At 42.8% G+C, this 12,456-nt stretch overlaps 1 non-coding gene across 1 annotated transcript; it reads right to left on the bottom strand.

Annotated features, from left to right (window-relative positions):
• Nucleotides 1–12,132: 12,132 nt before the first annotated feature.
• On the bottom strand, nt 12,133–12,205 carry TRNAR-UCU (transfer RNA arginine (anticodon UCU)). Its single transcript has one exon. It is a non-coding gene; the product is annotated as a tRNA-Arg (tRNA).
• Nucleotides 12,206–12,456: the final 251 nt, after the last annotated feature.

The raw sequence follows: 12,456 nt of genomic DNA, 5'->3' as shown, positions 1-12,456 counted from the left end.
CGTATTGTTTTGTATAGGCTGCTCCTTTTATATGCAGCGTATGGGGGTTACATACTCTACAGGGCACCACTACCAATAGGAGCCGGTCACAGCAAGGTCAAAATCACCAATTTTGGTGTCAGTATGGCGAATAATAACGTCAAGACGGAGGGAGATTAGGTAGTACATTGTGGCAAAGGAAACTTCTTTCTTCTATTAAGAATACTTACATATTTTACTTCTAAGCGACTCTGTAATGACAGCGCTGCGAACGAGTTAATTCGTGACAGGGCAATTAATTGAAGTCCATGTCTAGTGGGCCAGCTACACCTGCTTTCTATTCGCTGACTTTTGCCGTGAAAAACTAGCGGAATTTGTCTTATTTTCTGCGCAGTTTTCCATGTCGCGCCTGTCACGCCTATTCCATGTCACGCCTATTACCCAAGGTGGGTGCCACGACCGTTAAAGCAATGCCATCGATAAAAGAATATTATAAGGCTTTACGTGTCAAAACCACGGTCTTGTTGTGATAATTGTGGAGGCTGTTCGATGCGGCGTCAGTTTAATTCCGGCTGCAGAGTCGAAACTCGGCGGAACAACGAGCTCGTGTACTGTGTTCTACTTTAGTCTTTAGATTTGTCCTGTTGCTCTTCCTTTCCTCTTTCCTCCCTTCCTTCCTATCTTCCATTTCTGTGTTGCTGTCACCTCCCTTCAGAAGAGTAGGCAGGCGTTGTGCCCCTTCCGGTGGCAGTTGCCAGCCTGCTCCTCGCCTTCCCTTTCCTGTTAACTGTATATATGTGTATATGTGTTCAAAACAAATAATAATTATGAGGCACGCCGTTGTGGGGACTCTGGAAACTTGCACCACCTGTGGTTCTGTAACGTGCACCTGAATATCTAAGTACGGAAGTGTTTTCGCCCCCACCGAAACGTGACCGCCGTGGCCGGGATTCGATCCCGCGTCCTCGTGCTTAGCAGCCCAACACCATTGCCACTATACAACCATGGCGGGTAACGCCTTCTTTTGCTGCTGGGTAAAAGTAGCGCAAAAAATCTTAACAAGCGTGGTGGTATTGTGAAGGTGATGATAAAACGGCAGGTGAAATCCCAAGATTTTATGGTGGCTGCATCGCGGCACACATTGTCAGGGCGTTGAAAAGACAAGGTTTTAAACAACTTGGCGGTTTCTTCTCACATATGTGGATCCATGCACGCACAGAAAGGCATATACAGTGCCTGTACAAAGTGCAAATCCCTGCTCACTTTCGTGAGCTATATAGTGAAGACACAGAGGCTGCTTATTTCAAACGCCTTATATAAAACTGCCTTCGTACGAGCATTAACCAGCTTCACGCAGCGCTTTGGAGACAACCACCAATATGTACATGCGTGCTAAACGGGAAGCTGAAATCAGGTATGCCTTATTTATTTATTTATGAAAAATAAAGCACACAATCGGATTATTACGAACTCACGCTGTTTAAGTATATAGCGCTGGAATAATTCGTTCATGCGCAAATATGTGCTGAAACGAGTAAGCATGCCATGTTGAAAGAATGTTTATTGTGTTGCTGTGCTAACCATTTATAAAAAAACAGTGTCTGGTCCGATAACAAGGTGTTATTTTGTTAAAATTTTCTGAGGCACTCTACAATAGTTAGACATCGCCTTGCTATGGAAGTGAGTGCACTTTTTTATTCTGATTCGTGCGCTGTTGCAGCGTTCTTGTGCGATGGTTCAGTTCTTTTCTACTTTATATTTAGTTGTTTTATTTTTGTCTTGTTGTCTGTGTTATAGCTACCACGACTACCTCTGATTCCCTCAAAGTGAAGACACGAGAACGCATAGAAGCAAAGCAAACTTTTTTTCTTAGGCTGAAGGCGGTCATCTTATTGTCACTAAAGGTATCAACTTATGGGCTGATTCGTAGTTCCTTATGGAATTTTACTACATCCAGGAGTATTACTCTGCACCTTTATAAAACTGGCAGGTTTGCTCAACAGTTCATCGTGGGCATTGAAGCTTTTCTTTTCGAGGGTGTTCTGATTTTGAAATGTGATCAGGGCTTTCCACCTAGCTATGGTGATTTAAATTAGGCTCGCAATGCTGAACTTAGTCACTTGCACTTACTATTAGGATTCGCACACCAACGTTCTTTAATTTTTTGAAGCCACTCTGTGTGTGACTGCGATTACCTTGGCCGCGTGCGGAGGCCTTCTTGGAACATTCGTTTCTAATTAGGAATAAGACAGAATACATGGCAGTCTTTCTCACTCTTGTGAACTATTCGAGGCGCCATGCCATGGAGTGCTCGACACAAAACCCGGCAATAAACCTACCTTTGAAACTTCGGGAAAATGCTGTACGGTGTAGTTAAACAACTGTAGCTTCTATATGATGAGCAAAATGAGAACAAAGTAAAAGCGGCAGCCAACGTTTCGACAAGTGTACTTCCCTTTTTCAAGACAATTCCTACAAAAAGGCAAGTCCACTTGTCGTAACGTTGGCTCCCGCTTTTACCTTGTTCTTGCTTTGCTCATCGTCTTCAATTTCCATCGCCAGCCTTTCCCGTGTTTTCCGTAGCTTCTACAGGTTGTTAAATATAAATTCAAATACAAATACAAAGTCTGTGTCTTTTGAAGTCAATTCATTCTACACACAGTTGAAATATTATGAGCGTACTGTTTTGTTTTATATACTCCCAAGCCCTTTCATCTTTGTGAAAGCCTTTTTAATGGTTTCTGTAGCCGTAGTAATTCAGAGAAAGCCTTTAAATTTACGGGAACAGATTGGGCATGTGCTAAACACTTGGCTAAGAAAGACTTAAACGTTAGCGAAAAAAAAGCAAATTTGCCCTTAACATAGTCGCTGCATAACTAGAAATTCCTGCGTGTCGAAGAAAAGGAAATAATCCCACAGAAATTGTGCAGTACAACCTGCCATGACGGCGAACTTCGAGTGTTTTTTGTTCTAGAGTTAAACCGCAGTGAAGCTGTCATGCTGCTGCTTTATGCACTTAAAGCAGTGTGACACAACCTTCAATTCAGGTTAAGCTTAACAGCAGCTCTTATGGGCATGTCCGCATTAAATCTTCAAACTGAAGGCGTCTTAAAAAAGTTATCTTTTTTTACTTATAACCCATGCTAAGCGGGGTAACAGACTAAATTATTTATCGCTTGTGTTGATTTATTTTTTGTTTCTTGCCAATCTCTCTTATTTTTTCATTAAACCCACAAAGATATTGTGCAGTAATTTCGGAACTATATCCTTCATTACGCTATCATTGCATATATTTTAGGTTTTCACCAGTACGATTCATTCAAGAATGACTTTGTGTAAGCAGCTTCTCATCTGTGCGACGACTCACATTAGTATTTTTGTTGGCATGACTACAAAATTCCTGTAATTATACTTCAGCAACATTTTGATGAATGAATTAATAATAAGAGATTACGTTGGCGAAATAATGAAATACTAATACATCATTATTATTTCTATAATCCCCAACCTTTATGTTTGCAGAAACGTTACCATTCTTTGTAACGCAGTTACGCACTGTTCTCTTCGCATTTCTTCTTGTGCGGAGTTTATTTTTCTTATCTCTGTGGCATAGACAGACCACTGCTGGTCTATTATCCTATTCAGGTAAATAAACAACGTCAAGATGCATTGGTCTTTCTGTCCACATTGCTCAAAATTGAGAACAAAATTTTTATCGCCAAAAAAGCACACTATTGATCGTCGTAGAAGTTGTTCTGAAGCAAGAATTTATAACGTATGTGCCGCATCGTGAGAGTGAGATAGTGTACTTGTATCTGTATGCGGACCCGCGAGCTCTCGGCCCGAGTCATGGATAAAGCGTAATTATTTACCAACTTTGGGTGTTACCAACTTTGTGTGTGCGTTTTTAAAGGTGTGCACTATTATTTTGGAAATTAAAATTTGCTTTGACAGGTTACGTACTTCCGAAGAATGATTTTTTTTAAATTTCAAGTGCTTTTTTTTATTGACACATTTTTGGCACATTACGTGCTTCGTAAACTGACCGAAAAGGCGACAAGTTCTATAGACTTTTATTGGTGGCACTCGGCAGCAACTCGTTCATTTAGGAAGAAAAATATCCAGGCTCATATATGTACGCACAGCACGGATATTTGCTACACATGGAAAATATTGCGACTAAAGTATGGATAATTTCTACACCACTTTGTAACTTCTAGTTCACTGCGTATGATTTATGGCCAGCTGGCCAACCGCAAAGCTGAATGTTTAAATGCCTGCGTTCTTCGGCATGGCTTGGAGATTGCACGCAATACTTACAGTTGAGCTTTCATTACGGGTTTCTTCACACGCTCTAAATCTTTAACTTTTAACGTAACAACTCACCCAACTTTCTCATTTTAATCTATAAATGAGGAAGTATTTATGAAATAACAAAACCAAGAGACTGGTTGGAAATTTCCAGAGAAAATGAGCACGATATAATCCCTGCTCAAGACGAATAATATGTCAGTGGGACAGTGGGTGTATGGGAACATTATTAAGAAGGTACGTGAGTGACAGTTGATTGATTCGCCATCCTCAGAAGAATCTACACTTGTTAATGTTTAGTTTCATAGGCCATGTCCTTCAGCAACTTGAAGCAGCACTACAATATCTCACTATAGAATAACTACATCGCTCGCAGTTATTATTTTCCGAAAGATTACACAGTCGTCAGCAAACAAATGAACATGTGAGGAAATGCAGGACATGAAATCAATAATATAAGTAATGAAGAAGAAAGAGTGAAGTGATTCATGCAGTAAGCAAGAGTGAGCACCACTAAGCACTGAATCAATGTTGTAAACCGAAGCACACTGAGAGTGGTTAGTTGAAAAATACTCAAGTCGCATACGCAACTTGCTACCTATCTTTAGAAGATGAAGTTTGTGGAACCGTAGTTCATAGCAAACCTTGTAAAATGCTTTTGAAAAATCTAAAGATGTGTTATCTACCAAGGAGAATCGAACAAGAATGACACACAGGTTGTGTGTGAGTGATACTAATTGAGTTTCGTAAGAGTATGTCTTTCTGAAGCTGCGTTGCGCGCGAATGAAAATGTTTGGTTCAAGAAACTGATCCAGAACAGAAAACAAGCTACGTCGTAAATGTTTACAGCTAATGCTGGTAAGTGAAATTGGCTCGTATTTGATTTCTTCGAGATGTTAAACTTCCTTTTTTTGATCCGCCTTCTTGGCGTCTTTCACGAGACCCTCCCAAATTGAGATCATTCAGCAAGCTCAAGACATAGTTTCAGCTCCTGTGTCTCTCCTCATACAGGAATGAAATCTTGCTCAGGTGCTGCCTGTATCTTTTGGTTGTACATGTCATCATCTAAATGAATAAAATACAAGACTAGTTATCAAGTTGAAGACCCATGGCCCAACTACAAGATGACAGTAGGGAATAACCGGTTTCTTTTATTTGTTTCTCTTCTTTGTCGAGCTGCCCTGCCGATAATTTAGAATGCTGCACCACTGCGTAAAAACAGTTGACAAATCGGCCCCACGCATCGCAGGCTTACAAAGCGACGCGGGCATTGCTATGTTTCATGAAAGCGACTGGCCTCAGTGACCGATTACAGGCGTGCAGTTATGGACATCCGCACGTATTCACACTGATAGTACCTTCTACCCTGCCTCTCCTTTCTTTTCTTCCCTAAAACCCCTTCCCCTGTGTAGGGTAGCAAACCGGACGTTCATTTGGTTGACCTCCCTACCTTGCCTACCTCCCTACCTTGTTGACCTCCCTGCCTCCTTACTAAGTTGCAGAACATGGCGACAGATATTGCTTAAGAAATAATCGACATCTCTAGTTCATGTTGGTGGGAGCTTATTTATTGTGCACTTCAAAGAATTTTCCAAGTTTGGCGCGAAATGTCGTTAAATACACATGTCTGAAACATATTTCACTTCTGAGAAAGTAGTGCTTCTTGTAGTGAAAGTAGAGTATCTGTGGGGAATCAGGAATCGTTGACCTGCATGTGTAGTTGACCTTTCAGCGCCAATGCTCGCACACTGTGAACGGCGATTTTTCGGGCTTCTCGGGAGCCTGTGCTAAACCTTTCAAGATTACATCGCCCCGAGGATACCATGCGAAGTTCTTTGTGCCACCAAGCCTATGCTTTGGAATGGCCTTTAAACGGTCGCATTACGAGATGAAGCGCCGTTAGGGCGACTTCACTGCAAGCCCCCGGAAGGAAGGATGCAAGGAACTTATTTGACCTCTCCCTGATATTTCCTCACGAACTGTCTTCGGCTTCCCGTGCCTTAGTTCTCACTGTCCGTTCAACCTTAAGATTTCTAGACACGTAAAAAAAGAGTGAGCAGTAAATGTGACATTAACTCTCTCCCCCCGCTCCCCCGGTCATGGCCGTAAAGAAAAATCCGTCTCACTTTTGCTTTCATTTCTGTAAAGAAGTCGTGCTCATCGGCCGATGCACTTAGATAGGTAGAAAATAAGTGAGAATGGAAGGCGTAGAGATGACGGTGTCGGTGACGGAGATAATAACAGCGCTAGACAAACCTATATTATGTCCGGACATGATATATTATACAACACAACAATGTGATCTGCTTACGGGAGATAATCCTTGGGGCACCCACGTAGAAGTCAAGATGCTGGCTCGATGTTGCCTCGATGAGTGAATGTGAAATGTTAAGGCTCTTTGTTAACGCCCTGAGAGCATGTTCAATTTGAGGAATGGGCCTTCTCAACGTTTTAAGCAGGGTTTCTTTCTTTCTTTCTTTCTTTCTTTCTTTGTTGCCTTCTTTCTTTCTTTTATTTCTTTATTTCTTATTTTGTTTGCTTGCTATGAGAGCTATCAGCCATCCTATGTTGCTCTACTGGAGATTATGCGATGCTTCTTACACCATAGAACTGTGCTTGAACTCTTGCATCGTCTTCTTTGCGGTTGTTTGAGTTACCTAATATCTAAACTGTCCATTACTCTGCCTGATACAACCTCAGTGCCGCATGTTCGCCTGCGTCGTCTATCAATAAAACAATATATTAAAAAAATAATTTCTGAAGGCTTGTTTAAGATACACTGACGCACATACATTATGAGTAAGCGCCAACAGAAGCGTTTTTTTATTTCTACAAAAGGAGCGTATGAAAATAAATCTCGACTGAGTAAGATGGTGAATTTATTGCACCGTATCGTGGTTGTCTTGAAGACATTAACACAAAAATTATTTCAACTTGAAGTAGCCTTGCGCATGTATAAAATTTTAACTCAAGCAGGTTGAGGGCGTGTGAAAGCATGTATGTAGAATTTACACTCCTAAGGCTGCGGTATGGAAGAAAAATATGTGTAGGAACCAAGGAAAACGATTGTCAAAGTAAGCTTACATTGGCGGTCAGTGTGCGTGTAAGCGCGTGCCTCGTGTGCGCACTTGTGCATGTGTGCGTGCATGTTTGCGTCTTTGTGTGTGCGTGTGTGCGTGAGCGCGCTCTTATCGGCCTGTGCGCGTGTTTGTGCGTGAGTCTAGCGCAGGCTTGACAACGATACGCGCGGCTATGCTTGAAGTAGGGTAGAAATGCGGCTTTGTTAGTACGATATCCTTCTAGTGAAGCCCAGGAAACAGAAACAGGAGGAGGGTACAACACAAGCTGTCACATCCTCTTGCTATATCATTCCTTTTTTTTTTTGGCGCTTCACTTGCGGTATGTGCTTGAAGATTCTCAAAACCGTGTGTTTTGCTTGTGTTGCGTGTGGTACTAGTCCTACGCGCAACCCCGGGTCAAAACGCTGGCTACTCCTATAGGTATAGGGTGGAGGAAACTGGCTATACCTCACAATTGCGAGTAAATTGTTGTTACGTCACGCGACGCACGTGCCAAGCCCCTCACAGCGCTAGCTTACACGAAGGATATGGTAAGGACATTCATTGTCAAGCTACACGTCGGTCTGTACCTTAATGGGTAGAACATGGGGCTGCTGCGCTGGGAGACCTTGCTGCAATGTCGTCATCGAACGCGCAATTGGTTATGTATTCAATTGGGGCAGTTTAAACCGGTATCACAGCTACGTGCCTATAAAACCTTTCGTTGTTTATTGTACTGTTGCTTAAGTTTTAAATCTTGCTACATGAATACTAACATACAACAGACCATAAAGCCATGGCAATGTGAAACGAGAACGAGGAACATAGGTAAATAGGCGATCCTAATGGTTTCTCGTGACTATACCGAGACTTCCCAATGGAGCCACTGCTGGGAGAGATAAGTTGCGCTACGCCGTCTGCTAGCGCAATCTAGAGAACGCTGCGATGCTACGTTAGATCTGAAATGAAGAGTCCAGGCTGTTCACACTTTCCGCTTTGATTTGTGGAGCTGAGAGGAACTAGACTAGAGTACACGAAGTTCGCAATCGGCCGCCGTGAGCAGCGTCCTTGGTGATGACGACGACGGTGGTCTAATGGACCCGGCGTCTAATGGTCGTCCCAAAGAAGCAGAGGGGGTATTGAAAGTCCATGCATCTCGACAACCCGACAGCACGCGATCATTTACTTGGAAGCAAACTTCGAATTAGAAATTCGGCGAGCACTCGTCGTGAGGATGGCGCGTTTGCGGTAAGTTTTTTTATTGGTCAGCCTGAGTGAAAGCCAAGCACACCATTTAGAGCACACCATGGCAACAATCGGCTAAAATATTGACGGCGTCAAGTGTCGTTAATGGCCTTTGGTTTCAATATGAAGATGTCATTCCGTCACAAATTAGTGTAGCTTCTATGATATAGCAAGCAACGCTTAAACATTTCTTCTGCAGTATATAGTAGCGTTTAAAAAATTACACGTAACTATTTACACTTAACCGTACAAAATTTCGCTAGAAGTTTTGTAATTGGTCGATTACTCTGTTTTGCTTCGCTAACCTCACTATATTATGAGTTTGTAGTAAGAAATTCCATCGCAGTAAATGCAGTAACGACCATTCCATCGAGCTCGCACAGCGAGTAAGGTTTCGGTGTCGCTCCTGATGTCCTCACAAGCAAAGCAGGAAAGATGACGGGTGAAAATATTGAAGAGCAGTTGCTAGGAGATGAACAACCCCTCAACCTGGTCTGCAGAAGACGCATAACTGAAAGGACAAGGGCAGTTTTGTTTTATTTACCATATTTGTCAAACGTTCGTAAACTGTGTCAGGAAAATAATAAAAAATTAATCGATAACATTTTAGTAACTGCTCAATTACTTTCACGCGGCGGGAGTTGGTAGCCATAATCAATAACATTTCTTAAGGCGTAACATATAAACGCGGCTCTTGAAAGGGATTAATTTTCACCAAGATTGGCATGCAACAATCTACTTAGGGTAGCTTGAACCTCGCCTGCGGTTTGCGAAAGAAACAAAGAAACGAAGAAAGGAACCCTTGAGGGCGCAATTTAGGTCCTGTGCCTCCGATAAACCCTAATGATGCTCGGGTCGTATTGCTTGCATAGCAACTAACAATGAGCCGTGCATTGCGTCTCATGATTGACGTTCTCCATGGTCCACCTTACGCTCACCAAGAGCAGTAATGTGAGAGTGCCATTTTTTTACTTTTGCTTTGCGTATTTGTCACTCCGAGTTTGTTTTTCGCAGTATTGTCTCGAGAACGTGTACACTCCCAATATGACTCTAGATGCCTGCGTTGCCTGCAACGAGTAATGGGCAGCGCCCACGTTGTGCAAGCTAATGGAACGCGTACTTGACAGCGACAGTGATTTGTAGCCGTGCACTGTTCTGACACTGGCCAAAATAGGATCTCTAGGATTGTGGCGTAAGTACTTACAAGGAAAGTTCATACTAACTGACTCTCTAGGAAAGTAAATTAATTCTAGGGATAAGTTATGTTAGGATAATAATGCCGTTAACGAAATTTCTCCTCATTATTCAAGGTGCAATCAGTTACGTGCTCCAGCAACCACGAAATAACTGGGCCGTTTCCTGCGATTCGAAAGCAGCCCTTCAAACTCTGCAGGTTGTCCTAAGTCATGGGTTACACGTGCACCTGGTGTACGAAATAAGGCCCGCTCATAACCAAGCACTCGAGAAGGGACACGACATGGTATTTCGATGGTTGCCGAGCCACTGCGGAATTGTCGACGAAGTTCAGATGAAGCTGCATGATCGGGTTACCAAGAACATCAGCGGGTGCTTATACAGCGTGTTTTTATTTAGCTGCACCAATTTTTTAAAATTAGAAAAAATATAAATCATGGTAACGATATGTTTACAATTCGAGTGTACGGATTGGTAGCTTATAGATACAGAATAATTTCCGCAATTACGTGCGTAATTAGTGAAGTTGCAATTAATTTTCTAATTATAAAGAATAGGTGGCTACAGAAAATGATTACTTTGTGGCCCGTCCTCGACACTACCTATCCCGTCGATTTATTTTGAATAGCCGATTTCATGTGCTACGCGAACAATTATTTCCCCTTGGCAGGATCCTTGAAACCGAAACTGGCTGGAAAAAGAGCGTCGGTGTCGTTATTGCGAACCCCCTCCCCCCCGCCTTTCGTCACGTCTCCGAGGTCAACGCCAGTCCCCCCCCCCCCCCGCGAGCAGCTTGCATCAGCTCCTTGCTGTCTGCGGCGTTAGCCTAGCGCTTCAATGCCGGCAGTCCGCCAAATTTACTTCATTATTTCGTTGGGCGCCACGTGTCCACTTCCTCCGACGAAATTCCGTTTCAGGGGCCCAGCGGAATAAAAGCGCGCTTTCGGAAAAAAAAAACATTTTGGCACCATGGCCTATGTGTTCTTACATGCACAGGATCACAAATGCAGTTGTGCACTTCTTGAAGGTCACTTGACAGTATACGAATGCTTGGGACAGCTGACATCCCTCTGTGAATGGGCTCGCATCGACTGAATTTTTATTCGTTTTATTCTCTTTCCTTCTTGTATGCTCTCCTTTTCCAAGTATAGGACCCTTGATTAAACTATATACCCTTCCCTCTTTGTTTCTCCCACTTATTCGTAATGCTGCTGTATTTCTGCATACGACAACCTCTTTGCAAATGTTCTGTGTTGCTGTAAAAGAACGCTGGCTGTAACGTGCGGCTTTTGGTACACTTGAAGATAAAGTAGCCAATAGGGTCAACCCGAAGTGGCGGATAACCATGGCGACAACATGCGTAACGATTTCTTCCAGTGGTCCTAAAAACATGAAACGATGCCATAGTTCGCACAAGAGGGCCTCTCCTATGACATGAATGGGTGCTTTCGCGAGCGACATAAACGACTTTACTTGTCGTGTCGCTGTGTTTGTTTCTTTGTTTTTGGTCCAATATACATCATTGGAAAGATGTGTCAACAGTGGATGCATTCTGCACTGATGTATTTACATCATCTTACATCTACGACACATGCGGTTTGACGTAACATAAATAACTGGTACAGAATTTCAAAGAATGGGCAGAAATATGCGTAGAACTTCGTCGACACGAGAAAAGTTACACTTCGTATTTATTGTATTATTTTTGTTTATTTGCTTCCTGATAACCGAAAACGGCGAGTGTGTATGTTTGCCAAATATCATGAGCCATTTCACTCTGTGAAGGCGGACGACCAGCGAAGCGTTGTAGCACGCGTCAAAGAGGTGACACACAATTTGAACAATGGTACGAACACATTTACTGTCTTGATAGGTGCTCATCATGACGAAAGGTACGCACGCACATTTATTTTTACACGTCCACCTTCATTCGTGTTTTCATTTCGCGATATACTGAGGCAAAGTATTTGAGACCTAAATCACCGTAGGAACTGGCAGGGGGCTAGTGCCGTCAGAGTCTTAGCATAGGGAGGGGCAGTTGGGACCGCTAGCATGATGAGTGGCACCCGGAGTCAGCTGTGGAAGATGACGACGATGAACGAGCGAGTCACTGCTGACGATAGTTTTCGCTCACACATATTCGTCGACGGACGCAAAAAATGCACGGAAGCCTAGCCATAAAGAGTTTCGCTGTAATATATTAGGCACCACAAAAGAAAAATTAACTAACGACCCAGAGTTACACCACTACGTGAACATTTATACGGCTTGTAAATGTCAACAACTAAAAATGTAGCCGTTGATTTGAAACAACTCACAGAAATGCATGATAAAACGGCGCACCCATCTCTGCCGGGATTCGAACCCGGGACCTTTGGATTAGAAGTCCAACGCGCTATCCACTGCGCCACAGAGACTGCACGCTCACCGTCGAAGAAAAATTGTCTTTTGACAAAAGACACACATCATTGTACTCGAACACGTAGTGACGCCGTGTTTAACCTCGAAACGTGCCTGCCTGCATGACCTTGGAATATAATATTTGGTAATTAGCCATGTAGGTTGTGCTATAGCTATTCATATTCGGCTACATGTCGAGATATTTTAAATGCGGTATATATCTAGGCACGACAATGCAGACATACGGTAGGCTTCGGCAAATTAAAAA

This window comes from Dermacentor variabilis, chromosome 4, assembly GCF_050947875.1.
Source record: "Dermacentor variabilis isolate Ectoservices chromosome 4, ASM5094787v1, whole genome shotgun sequence".
In the NCBI taxonomy this organism is placed as follows: domain Eukaryota; kingdom Metazoa; phylum Arthropoda; class Arachnida; order Ixodida; family Ixodidae; genus Dermacentor; species Dermacentor variabilis.
The sequence above is the reverse complement of the archived record's forward strand: the minus strand, read 5'-3'. Positions and strand labels throughout refer to the sequence as shown.